We start from the raw sequence: 12,353 nt of genomic DNA, 5'->3' as shown, positions 1-12,353 counted from the left end.
CATAATTTTCCTTAAAGAGGATATATGGATATGGATGACTCAATTTTATATTTAATTTATCAAGAAATAAATGAAGAAATGTTAAAAAATAATCAAAGTGAATAGGAGAAATTTAAATGATTCAGTGGGGGCCAGGGATTTAGCTCAGTGGTTCCACCTCGCAAGTGCAAGGTCCCGAGTTTGATCTCCGGTACCAAAATAAAAAAAATTCAGTGGGCAAGTATATAAAAAACAAAGGATAGGTTCCAGAAACTATAAATTGGTGAATTTAAATTTTAGACAGATCTGTTCAGGAGATGCTTTCTGTACTCTTAGCAAAGAAAGAGATGAACATTAGGAGCTTGCATGTGCTTATTAAGAAAGAGTCAAAATTGGTCATGTCTTCTTTGGTCACTTGGTACTAAAAGGCAGTTTTTAAAAAACCTAATGTAGCCTTTGCTATCTTGAGCTGCATTCATAGAAGTATAGTTCCCCGATGAATGGACACAATCCACTGCATTCTTGGACTAATCATTCCACTGGAATATTTTACTTAGTTTTTGTTTTTTTTTTTTTTAGAGGCTCAGGCTTTGATGAACTAGAGACTTTTCAGAAGAAAGCAATGGGACTTCACATGTTAGGAGAAAAGATATAAGGTATAAACAGTAGCTGTCTTTAAACATTTCTTGGGTTACTATGTAACAAAAGGATTTGACTTTTTTATTCTTTAGTATACCTACCAAGGCTAGAATCTAGAGGATACTGAAAGTTACAAATGGCAGGGGATTGTATCCCTGAAATTAGAGTAGCTCAACAAATGAATTGGCCATTCTTCAGAAATAATAATCTCTTCACCAGTGGTATTTGGGAAAAGGCTGAATGATCATTTGCCTAATATGTTATAGAAAGGTTTTTTTTTTTAAGCACTGAAGGAGACTTTTTTTCTTTGCACAATACTGGGAATTGAACCAGGGCTTTTAACACTGACCTACATCGCCAATCTTTTAAAAATTTTAATTTTTTTATAACTATTTTTTTCCGGTACTGGAGATTGAACTCAGGACCTTGTGCTTGCAAGGCAGGCATGGTTCCATTGAGCTAAATCCCTGGCTAAATTTTTTTATTTTGAGATAGGGTCTTGTTAAGTTGCCCAGGGTAGGCTAAAACTGATCCTCCTGCTTCAGCTTTCCAGCGTGCTGGGATTACAGGCATGTGCCACCATGTTCTGCTAGGAGACTTGGCAAAGAATAGAAGTGGGAGATATACTCTTTTTTTTTTTAGTGTCTTTAGTTGGACTGTCATGACTGCCTCAGTCTTGTGCCACTTCAAAACATTTACCTTTCATTGTCTTTTTGACTTGGGGAAGACCTAGAATTCTCACTATGCCAAATCCAATGAATAAGGTGAATGAGGACACTGTAATGTTTACAAGCAATAGCATTCACTGTATTGAGCACTTACTATGTACCTCATAAAGACAATCATGAAAGAGGACTTCCAGAACTGCTTCAGAAGTGGCCAGAATAATGGGATAAATGTGTTCAAAGCAAGGAGTGTTTTGAGGGGGGTTAATGACATATGTCTCTTTCTGTAATAATTTTTAAAAATTTTAAACATTTTAATCATACCTTGTACATTGTATACATAGCTATACAGTATTTCAATGATTTATCTATTAGTTGAATCTTTCAATATTGCTAAACACTGGGCCGGGGATTTAGCTCAGTGGTTCCACGGCCTGCCTCGCAAGTGCAAGGACCCGAGTTCAATTCCCGGTACCAAAAAAAATATATTGCTAAACACTAACAAATGTTTCTCTTAAAAGGAAAGTTCTTGGAATGTTTTAGCCCATCACCATTCAGGAAAAAAGGCTCTACAGCTGATAATTAAAACTTGGCCATACACAATTCAGCTCCCTAAATACAAGGGAGTTGTGATCATTAAGGAGCATGACACGTTTTTTGTCATAAAGGTGCATAAACATGGGCATGTCAAACCCATGTTTATTCTGTGGACTATTTCTATTGATGAATTATTAATTTCAATTTTATGAGTTTTATTAAAAAATTAGGAGGAAAATGTCACAAAAATATTGGAGTTTTAATATTTATTGTTTATAAAAATGCATAAAAATTTTCAATATTGACTGGTTTTTGGTGTGCAAAGTCTAACAAAGAACATCAGAAATACAAAACTATGTGTACTACAATGAAAATACCAGTGGCACTCTACAAAAAAAAATCTTTACTGCAATTATACTTAAGGCAGTCTTCACATATGACAACAGCACGTTCCATACACACATATAGCTTACCACTGACAGCACATGTGTTTGACTTTGCTGGCCTTTTTGTAGGACATACTTGACATCTCTCTGGCCTTGCTGTTTTGTCAGGAGTTTCTTACTATATTGTACAATGTGTAGTTAGCAGGAACATAAATATCAATAAAATAATATAGTAAATTATTAATATGTATTGCACATGTAGAATAAGCATCAACATTTTCATATCACCTATTTACTTGCTTACAAAACCTAAAAGGTAACATCAGAAATAAAAACTTATGTAAACTATTTTCCCTACAACTTTGCCAGCATTTGTTGGTTTTAGAGTTCTTTATGTCAGTCATTCTTCTTTTTTAAAATTTTATCCCATTCTCCCTCTCCTCCCCATTTACAAAATTTTGTTTCCATTTTTCTTTCTATTTTTATTTTTTTTTCTTGTCCTTCCTTCCTTTCTCCCTCTTCCCTTGTTCCCCTTCCCATGTGAACACTTTCTTTCTGTTTCCCAACATCCATTATATATCTCAGTCCTTATTTCCACATTCAGTTTCTCACACTAGGGAAACAATGCGGTATTTAAACATGTGTCCGATTTATTTCACTTAGGAGTATGGTCTCAAGGTCCATCCATTCAGCTATAAATGTCTGAAGCTCATCCTTCTTTATGACTCCATTGTATTAAAAAAAACCACATCTTCGGGCCGGGGATTTAACTTAGTGGTTCTGCTGCCTGCCTTGCAAGCGCAAGGTCCCATGTTCAATCCCTGGTACCAAAAAAAAAAAAAAACCCCACATCTTCTTTATCCACTCATCAGTTAATGGGCATTTGGGCTGTTTCTAATATTTATCTATTACAAACTGTGCTGCTAGAAACATGGGTGTGCATATATTGTTGTGGTGTTGTTATGGTTTGGGTCTAGATGTCCCCCTAAAGCCTCATGTGGTCATAGGATTGATCTAGAGTGTGTGAAGCTGAAATTGATTCATGCTACAATGCTAGGTTCAAGGGCACTAGGATTAAGGGTGTGAGTGCTACCGTCCTAAGTAGTCTGAATAAGATAAAGGGGGAAGAGAGACACTGTTAACTCTCTTGTTACCTTTGCTGCCTTGTGTGTGCCATGTTGTTTCTGCTCTGCCATGCCTGTTTTTCATCCCTGCCTTGGAGTTGGCTGATTATGGACTGAAACGTCTACAAACTGTAAGCCAAATAAACCCCTCCCCCTTTAACTTTGGGTATCTGGTATTTTGTTTCAGCAATGAGAGAAAAGTAACTAACACAGGTATGATGCTTTTAATTCTTTCGGGAAGATATCAAGAAGAGGTATAGCTGGGTCAAATGGAACCACTAGTTTTAGTTCTTTGAGGTATCTCCACACTGATTTCCACAGTGGTTGCACCAGTCTACATTCCTACCAGCAGTGGAGAAGAGTTACTTTTTACCCATAGCCCCTCCTGCATTTTATATTGGTTGATTTCTTGATAGTAGCCATTCTTTCTGGAGTGAGATATAATCTCAGTATTGTTTTCATTTGCATTTCACAAATGACCAGCAGTGTTGAACTTTTTTTCATATATTTATTTGCCATCTCTAATTCTTCATCTGAGAAGTGTCTTTTCATTTCAGATGCCCATTTTTGCATTGGTCTTTACATTTGGGGGGGGTCTGATTCTTTTGAGTTCCTTATTGTAGATAGTAGTCCTTTATCTGAATAACTGGTAAAAAATATTTCCCACTTTGTGGTTTGTCTCTTCACTCTGTTTGGTGCTATCTCTTGCCATCCAAAAGCTTTTTAATAAGATGAGGTCCCTGTTGTTGATTCTTTGTAGTATTTCCCATGCAGTCTGGGTTTTGTTTTATTCTTGAAGTCTTTGCCTACTTCTGTGTCCTCAAGCATTCTACCTATTCTGTCTTCCAGCAGATTTAGTGTTTCTGTTTTAATATTTAGATCTTTGATCCATTTTGATTTTAGGTTAGTGTGTGGTGAAAGATATGGGTCTAGTTTTAATATTTAGCCTGTGGAAATCCAGTTTATCCAGCACCATTTATTGAAAAGGCTGTCATTCTTCAGTGATGGTGTTTGGCTCCTTTCTCAAAGATAAGGTGGTTGAATATGTCTGGAGTTGTTTCTGCATCCTTTAGTCTGTTTCATTGATCCTCAGGTCTGTTCTTTTGCCAGTACCGTGCTGTTTTTGTCATAATAGCTTTGTAGTATAATTTAAAGCCAGGGATTGTGATACCCCCAGCTTTGCTTTTGTTGCCCAGAATTGCCTTTGCTATTCTGGTCTCTTCTGGTTTCAAATGAATTTTAGGATTGTTGTTTCTAATTCTGTGAGATATTTTGTTGGAATTTTGATTGGGATTGCATTGAATCTGTATAACAATTTTGGAAGTTTGGCTATTTTCACTATGTTGGTTTTTCCTGTCCAAGAACAGGGGATATCGTTCCATTTTCTGGTATCCTCTTTAATCTCCTTTTCCAGAGTACTGTAGTTTTCAATGTAGAGGTCTTTTACTTCCTTCATTAGAGTGATTCCTAGGTATTTCATTTGTTTGGATGCTATTGTGAAAGGGATTGTTTCTCTGTTTTCTCTCTGTGAGTCTGTTATTTGTGTACAGGTAGACTATTGATTTTTGAGTGTAGACTTTGTATCTAGCTACACCACTGAATTTGCTTATCAAGTCTAAATGTCTTGGAGTTTTTGAGGTCTTCTATGTAGAGTATCATGTCATCTGCAAATAACGATAATTTAACTTTCCTTTCCTTTCCTTTCCTTTCCTTTCCTTTCCTTTCCTTTCCTTTCCTTTCCTTTCCTTTCCTTTCCTTTCCTTTCCTTTCCTTTCCTTTCCTTTCCTTTCCTTCCTTCCTTCCTTCCTTCCTTCCTTCCTTCCTTCCTTCCTTCCTTCTTTCTTTCTTTCTTTCTTTCTTTCTTTCTTTCTTTCTTTCTTTCTTTCTTTTCTCCCTCTTGTCTAATTGCTCTGGCCAGTGTTTCCAGGACTATATTGAACAATGGTGGTGACAGTGGACATCCTTGTCTTGTTCCTGATTCTAGAGTGAATGCTTTCAGTTTTTGTCCATTTAATATGATGTTGGCTTTTGGTTTGTCATAGATGTCTTTGATGAGATCTAAATGAAGACCACTATGCCAATTTTCTGAAGGGTTTTTTTTTTTTTTTTTGGTACCAGGGATTGAACTCGGGATGTTACGCTTGTGAGGCAGGTGGTGGAACCACTGAGCTAAATCCCTGGCCCTTTCTGAATGGTTCTTATCATGAATGGGTGTTGGACCTTGTCAAACGCTTTTTCTGCATCTATTGAGAGGATCGTATAGTTTTTGTCCTTAGCTCTGTTAATATAGTGAATTGCATTTATTGATTTGTATATGTTGAACCATCCCTGCATCCCTGGGATGAATCCAACTTGGTCATGGTGTGTAACTTTCTTGATGATTTGCTGCATTCTCTTTGCCAGTATCTTATTGAGGATTTTTGCATCGTTAGGGAGATTGGCCTGTAATTCTCCTTTTTGGTTGTATCCTTCTCTGCTTTTGGAATTGGTAATGCTTGCTTCCAGGAATGAATTTGAGAGTATTGCTTCCCTTTCAATTTCTTTGAAGAGTTTGAGGAGTAGCAGCATTAGGTCTTCTAAATTTCTTGTAGAATTCAGCAGTGCATACATCAGGGCCAGGGCTTTTCTTTTTTGGTAGTTTTTAATTTACATATTCAATTTCATTGACTGACATTGGTTTATTTATAATTTCTATATCTTCTTGGTACAGTTTTGGTAAATTCATATGTATCTAGGAATTTGTCCAGTCCTTCTGTATTTTCCATCTTATTAGAATACAGATTCTCATGGTAGGTATTAATCTTCTGGATCTCTGCAGGATCTGTTTTGATTTCACCCTTTTTATTCCTCACTTTTTTTCTTTTGGTACTGGGAATCAAACTCAGGTCCTTGCGCTTGCGCAGCAGGCCCTGCGGTGAAACCACTGAACTACATCCCCGGCCCTCCACCCTTTTTATTCCTAATGGTATCAATTTGAGTCTTTTCTTTCCTTTTGTGATAAGGTTGACTAAGGGTTTGTCAATTTTGTTTAATCTTTCAAAGGACCAACTGTTTGGCCTCACATAGATGTAGAAAGTCTCCTCAATACTGATCTGCAGTATGCAGTGTTTATAAACACTACAAGGAGGTGACCCCATGATTTCTTACTGAAGCAAGGTCATCTTCTAAACCATACTTCACCCTCCTGGCTCTCTCTTGGACAACATAATTTTACAGTTTATGAACTTGTGTATAGACCCTTCAGATCAGGAAAAAGTAATTGTGTGAGTTACCTGGGTGGTGAGCATGAGTATCTTCAAAATCTGCAAGCCCAGTTTCCATGGAATCTGGTGTCTCGCCCAGTATTTCTCACAGGGGTTCATGAAGTAAAACTTCAAGTCTTCTCTCAAACATTCTTCTTTCACTTCAAAATCAAGCTGTGCCATTGTGTTTCTGCCACAGAAGATCAAGTTTTAAATACTCTGAAAAGCCTTCCCTCAGAAAGCTCCTCAATAACATTTTCTGGCCATATATGCTGTCTGCAATACAAACACAACTCTCTCCAGCCAGTGAGCTCCTATTCTTTTCAGAAATCTGAGAATTATTCCAGACCCTCTATCACCTGCTTTTCCACATACCCACCCACCCACCTTGTTCAAAATGGTCATTCTCAGAAATGATAAAAGTGGAAATTTATTTTGTAAGACTAGTTAATTCCTGCTTCTTAACATACAACTGTCTCTTGTCCTAGAGTATTATGAGAAACTGTGGTATAGTGTGTGTGTGTGTGTGTGTGTGTATGTGTGTGTGTGTGTGTGTGAGAGAGAGAGAGAGAGAGAGAGAGAGAGAGACAGAGAGAGACAGACAGACACAGAGAGGCAGAGAAAGAGACAGAGAATATGAATGTAAGATTGAATGTGTAAGAGTATGGATATATAATAGTGTCTGGGTGTGTTTGTGAATATGCTGTAAGTGTGTATGAAGGAAAACTACATAAGTCACTTTCATGATGCTTCAGGTATGAAATAATAGAGCTTTAATATAGACTAATGTAATTACATTGCTCTAAAAAAAAAAAGAACCAACTGTTTGATTCATTGATTCTTTGTATTGTTTTCTTAGTCTCCATTGTATTAATTTCTGCTCTGATTTTTATAATTTCCTCCCTCATATGAGCTTTGGGCTTGACTTGCTCTTTTTGTAGAAGCTTGAGGTTCCACATTAAGTTGTTTATTTGAGCCCACTCTGTTTTCCTGATATGGGAATTCACCAGTATAAATTTCCCTCATAGGACTGCTTTCAGTACATCGCATAAGTTCTGGTGTGCTGTATTGTCATTATCATTTGATTATAGAAATTGCCTGATTTCTTCCTTAATTTAACTTGTGACCCATTGGTTGTTCAGGAGGGTGTTATTTAATTTCGATGTGTTTATGAAATTCTTGTGGTTTCTTTTGCCATTGATTTCCTATTTCATTGCACTATGGTCTGATAATATGCATGGGATTATTTCAATTCCTTTACATTTTCTTAAGTATATTCTATGTGCTGGTATGGTCTATTTTGCACTTGATCTTGGCCAAGAAGCGCTATGTGGTCTATTTTGTAGAAAGTCCCATATGCAGCTGAGAAGAATGTGTATTCTGATGTTGTGATATAGAATACTCTGTAGACATCTAGTAAATCCACTTGTTCAAAAGTTTGGTTCAATTCTAATATTTCATTGTTGACTTTTTGTCCAGTTGATCTGTCTATATGTGACAGTGGAGTATTGAGGTCTACCATTACAACTGTTTTATGCTTATATGATTTTTCATATCAGTTAATATTTGTTTTGTATAGTTGTGTGCGCTGCTATTTGTTGCATACATATTTAGGATTGTTATCTCTTCCTCGTGGATTGTTCCTTTTACCAGGATTTAGTGAACATATTTGTCTCTCTTAATCAGTCTTGGCTTAAAATCCACTTTTTCTGCAAACTGAATAGCTATCCCTGCTTTTTTCCAGATTCCTGTCTTATGGAATATTGTTTCCTATCCCTTGACTTTCAGTCTGTGAATTTGTTTTTCAATTAAATGTGTTGCTTTTATGTAGCATATTGTTGGATCTTACTTCTTGATCCATTCCACCAGTCTGTTTTTTTTTTTGATTGGTGAATTGAGACTGCTAACATTGATGGTTATTGTCTTATCTCTGTCATGTTATTTTCCTGCTGTTGGTTTCCTTCTTCCTTTTCTGTTTAATTTCTTGACTTGCTTGATGGATTCATTTTGTTGGGGTTCATGGAGTTGTAGTCTTTATTGTCTTTTTCTAGACCATCCTTCAGAACTCTTTGGAGTGGTGGTTTGGTGGTCATGATTTTTTTCAGATGTTCTTTGTCATGGAAGTATCTTATTTCTCCATCAATTTTGAAGGATAGTTTTGCAGGGTACATCAATCTGAGTTGCAGGTTTTCCTTTAGGAGTTGAAATACTTTACTCCAAGCTCTCCTTGACTTGAGAGTTTGTGTTGAGAAATCTGCTGTGATTCTGATGGGCTTTCCTTTATAGGTGATTTGTTTCTTTTCTCTCACAGCTTTTAGTATTCTGTCCTTGTGCTGAGTTTCTTGAATCTTGCCTATTATGTGCCTTGGGGAAGATTTCTTTTGATCATGGCTAATTGGAGTCTTATATGTCTCACTTATCTGTATGTCAACTTCTGTTTCCCTGTTTGGGAAGTTTTCTGAGAACAGGTTTTTTTACGTCATTTCCGCTATCTCCTGCTTTTTCATTGACTGCAGTCTTATGTTATTCTCCTTTTCATCATCTAGTAGCTGTTGGGTTGATTCCTCATGATCCCTTGCTATTTTCAAGAAATCTCTCACTCTGATCCTTAACTGCAATCCTGTCTTCTATATCTGATATTCTGTCTTCGAATTGGCTCATTCTGCTGCATATATTTTCAATGGAGGTTTTAATCTCCTGGATATCTGTTTGAATCTGCTTCATGGATTCCATTTCTTTCCTATGCTGGGTATTCATGGCTTCCATCACATTCCTGAGCTCCTCTATTTTTTTTTTATCTGTATCGTTCATTCTGGTTGCCATCTCTGTAGTTATCTGGGAAATTTTTTCTGCTTTGATGTTTTCTAGTGCCTCATTCATCTGCTTTGTTACTTGTGCTGTTACCACTTCAGAGAGTCCAGGTGGGTGGGTTTTGGCTTGTTCCACTTCATTGTCCCTGGGGTTTGTTTCTGGTGAACTGAAAGTCTGTGGAGGCTGCATGTTGGTTAAGTGTCTTCTTATATTCTATTTTCTCTTTAAGTTTGATTCTCGAGTTGATGCTTGTAAATTGCTTATGGTGAGTAGTTTTATTGCCCATATTCAGAACCCTTAGAAAATGACTACTCAGAAGTGTCTTCCAGGTGTAGCTAGCTTTTGGATTTTCAGTCTGTTGCAGGATCCTACCCCTTCGATTTATTGGGGATGAGGTTTCTGCCTCCTTTATCCAGCTGCAAGTTCTTTGGCACTGGCCTGTATTCTTTTTTTAAAGACCCTTAGGCAAACTCAGTCTTTGTATACCAGGAGGAACAACTGATTTAGGACCATTATGTCACCTTGGCTAAAGTAGTACAATCAACAATAACAATAGCCTCAAATACAGCCTAGAAAATGACGAATTGTGGCCCTTAATATTGGTTTTTTACCCTTATGGGAGAAGATTTAAAAGAGGTTAGGTGGTAAAAGACAGAAATAGAAGAAGGAGAAGAGTTCAGAAGCAAGGCTGGATGACAAACTTTAGGAAACTCGTGAAGCAATGGGTGGGAAAGAGAAAAGGAAAAAATAAAAACAAGAACAGAAGAGACCACCACCAACAAAAAACTAGAAACTGTTCAAACAATCGAGACAAAACTAAACAAAAGAAGAACTAGAAAGGAGGAAAAACAGAAAAAGAGAAAAAACCCAAAAAAGTCCAATTCAAGGTGTGTCTCTGCTGTCACTTTTAGGTAATGTGGGCAAACAGAGTCCAGAGCCAAATGGATTAATCCTAGCAAGCTAGCTGCAACTTCATGGTGGGGTAGTGGATAATCCTGGCCAGCCTACTCCTAACTAGAGGAACTAACTAGAAGAGCTAACCTCTGAAATTTAGGCCAGTTTTTAGCTATGCAGCTGGAACCAGATTCTTTAAGCCTACATCAGTCTCTGTGTCTCCTGCTGGCTTGAACTCCACTCCCTGACCTCTTGCTGACTTGAACTCAGCACCCACACTGAGGCACTGGCAGCCACTGGATGGAGTCTGCCTGCAGCTGTTCTGAGCTGTTCTGAGTTCCAAGCTCAGTTGGCCCCTCTCCAAGATGGCTGCCATCCAATCACCCTCTCCTGTGTGAGGTCTGAATCCAGATAACTCACCAGCTGCTGCAGTCCGGTTTGTCCACTGCTTCGTTCCACTGGTGCGTTTCTCCATGGAGGCCTCTGGAGTGGTCAGTTGTCATTGTGTACCTGCAGTTTTGGCCCGCCATTCCCTCTCAGAGAGTCTGGGCTCTGGGAGAGAGTGCTGCTTGGTACCTCCCTCATCTTTGTTAAAGTCTCTCCCTTCACTCCCCCTGTAGACTTCAATTCTTGCCTTAAATCTTTCCTGGGTCCCAGGAACACACTTCCCTCCTCCTCTCTCCTCCTTGTGCTGCTATATTCCAGTGTCCAGTCATTCTTCTTCATACTTTTTGTCCTTCTAGTAATTTTAGATTTATAGTGTTCTTGTTTTTCTTGACCTTGAGATGTAACATTAGGTTATTTGGTATCACTTCATTTTAATGTGTGCATTCATAAGTATAAATTTCTTTCTTAAGAATGCTTTCATTGTGTTTCATAGGTTTTGTTGCATTGTATGCGCATTGTCAGTGCTTCTGAGAACTTGTTGATTTCTTTCCTGATTCAGTGATTATTCAATGGTACAGTATTTAATCTTCACATTTCTGCATAGTTTCTCAGGTTTCTTTTTAAATAGATTTTAGTTTCATTCCAGTTTGATCTGATAGTATGCAGAGGATTATTTTGATTCTTTAGTATTTATTTAAGCATACTTTATGTCATATAAGAAAAGTCCCTTTGGACAAAGTATAGCAAAATTTGTATTCTGCTGTTGTTGGATGAATCACTTTCTTTTAAGTGCATTTATTCAGTGGTGTCATTTAACTCTGGGATTTCTTTGTTGATTTTTTTCTACTCAACTTTTTATTTGTAAGTCGGGTATTTAAGTGACCTATTATGATTGTGTTAGTGTCTGTCCTTTTATGTTCAGTAGGTTTGTTTCATGAAGTTGGATATGCCAATATTTAGTATACATATATGTACAATTGTTAGTTCATACTGATGAATTATTCCCTTTACCAGTATGTAGTGGGCATCTCTTTCTCTTTTTATCAGTTTTGGCTTGAAGTCTGCTGTGTCTGAAAATAGGGTGTCTACTGCTGCTTGTTTTGGGGCTCTGATTGAATAGAGCATCAGTTTCTATCCTTTTGCTTTTAGTCTATGTAGTTCCTTTAGGTGAGATATTTCTAATGTAGATATCATATGATTGCATTATGGTTTTTGGTCCAGTCTTCCAGTCTTTGTCTTTAGAGTAGGACATTAAGAACACTGGCATTTAGAGTTATTGTTGTAAGGTATTTACTGAATCCTGTCCTTGCATTATTTTTCTAGCACTGATTCCTAAATTTTCTCTTCTGTTTAACTACTCCAAGGTATACTTTCCTTGGGCTCTTTGGTGATGGCGGCCTCCCTGGCTCTGTCTAGGATTCCCTTGGTTATTTTCTGCAATGCTAGTTTAATAATCATGTATTGCTTTAGGTTTTCTTTGTCAAGAAAAGACTTTACTTCTCCATTAAATTTGTAGGCTAATTTTAGTAGGACATAGAAGTTTGCATTGACAGTTGTTTTCTTTTAGGACTTGAAAACCTTTAGTCCAGGGCCTCATGGCCTTTAAGGTTTATGCTGAGAAATTTGCTTTTACTCTGATAGACTTGTCTTTAAGGTTACTTGTTTTTTTAAATTAGTTTTTACTATTTT

At 37.2% G+C, this 12,353-nt stretch overlaps 1 protein-coding gene across 4 annotated transcripts in view; it reads left to right on the top strand.

The window, feature by feature from the left end:
• Brwd3 (bromodomain and WD repeat domain containing 3) overlaps positions 1-12,353 on the top strand; it is a 223,662-nt gene that overhangs the window by 39,737 nt on the left and 171,572 nt on the right. Inside the window, exon 1 of one of the 4 annotated variants that reach the window (XM_087196616.1) lies at positions 560-635. The exons of the other annotated variants lie outside the window; for them this stretch is intronic. The gene's annotated coding sequence lies outside the window, so the exon portion shown is untranslated. Of the gene's footprint in view, positions 1-559; positions 636-12,353 lie in introns of those variants that run through there. 4 annotated transcript variants of the gene reach the window in all.

Source organism: Heterocephalus glaber, unplaced genomic scaffold, assembly GCF_053883595.1.
Source record: "Heterocephalus glaber isolate CG9 unplaced genomic scaffold, H.glaber_assembly_v1.0 deba00001613, whole genome shotgun sequence".
Taxonomy (NCBI): domain Eukaryota; kingdom Metazoa; phylum Chordata; class Mammalia; order Rodentia; family Bathyergidae; genus Heterocephalus; species Heterocephalus glaber.
This window is presented reverse-complemented; position numbering and strand designations above follow the sequence as displayed.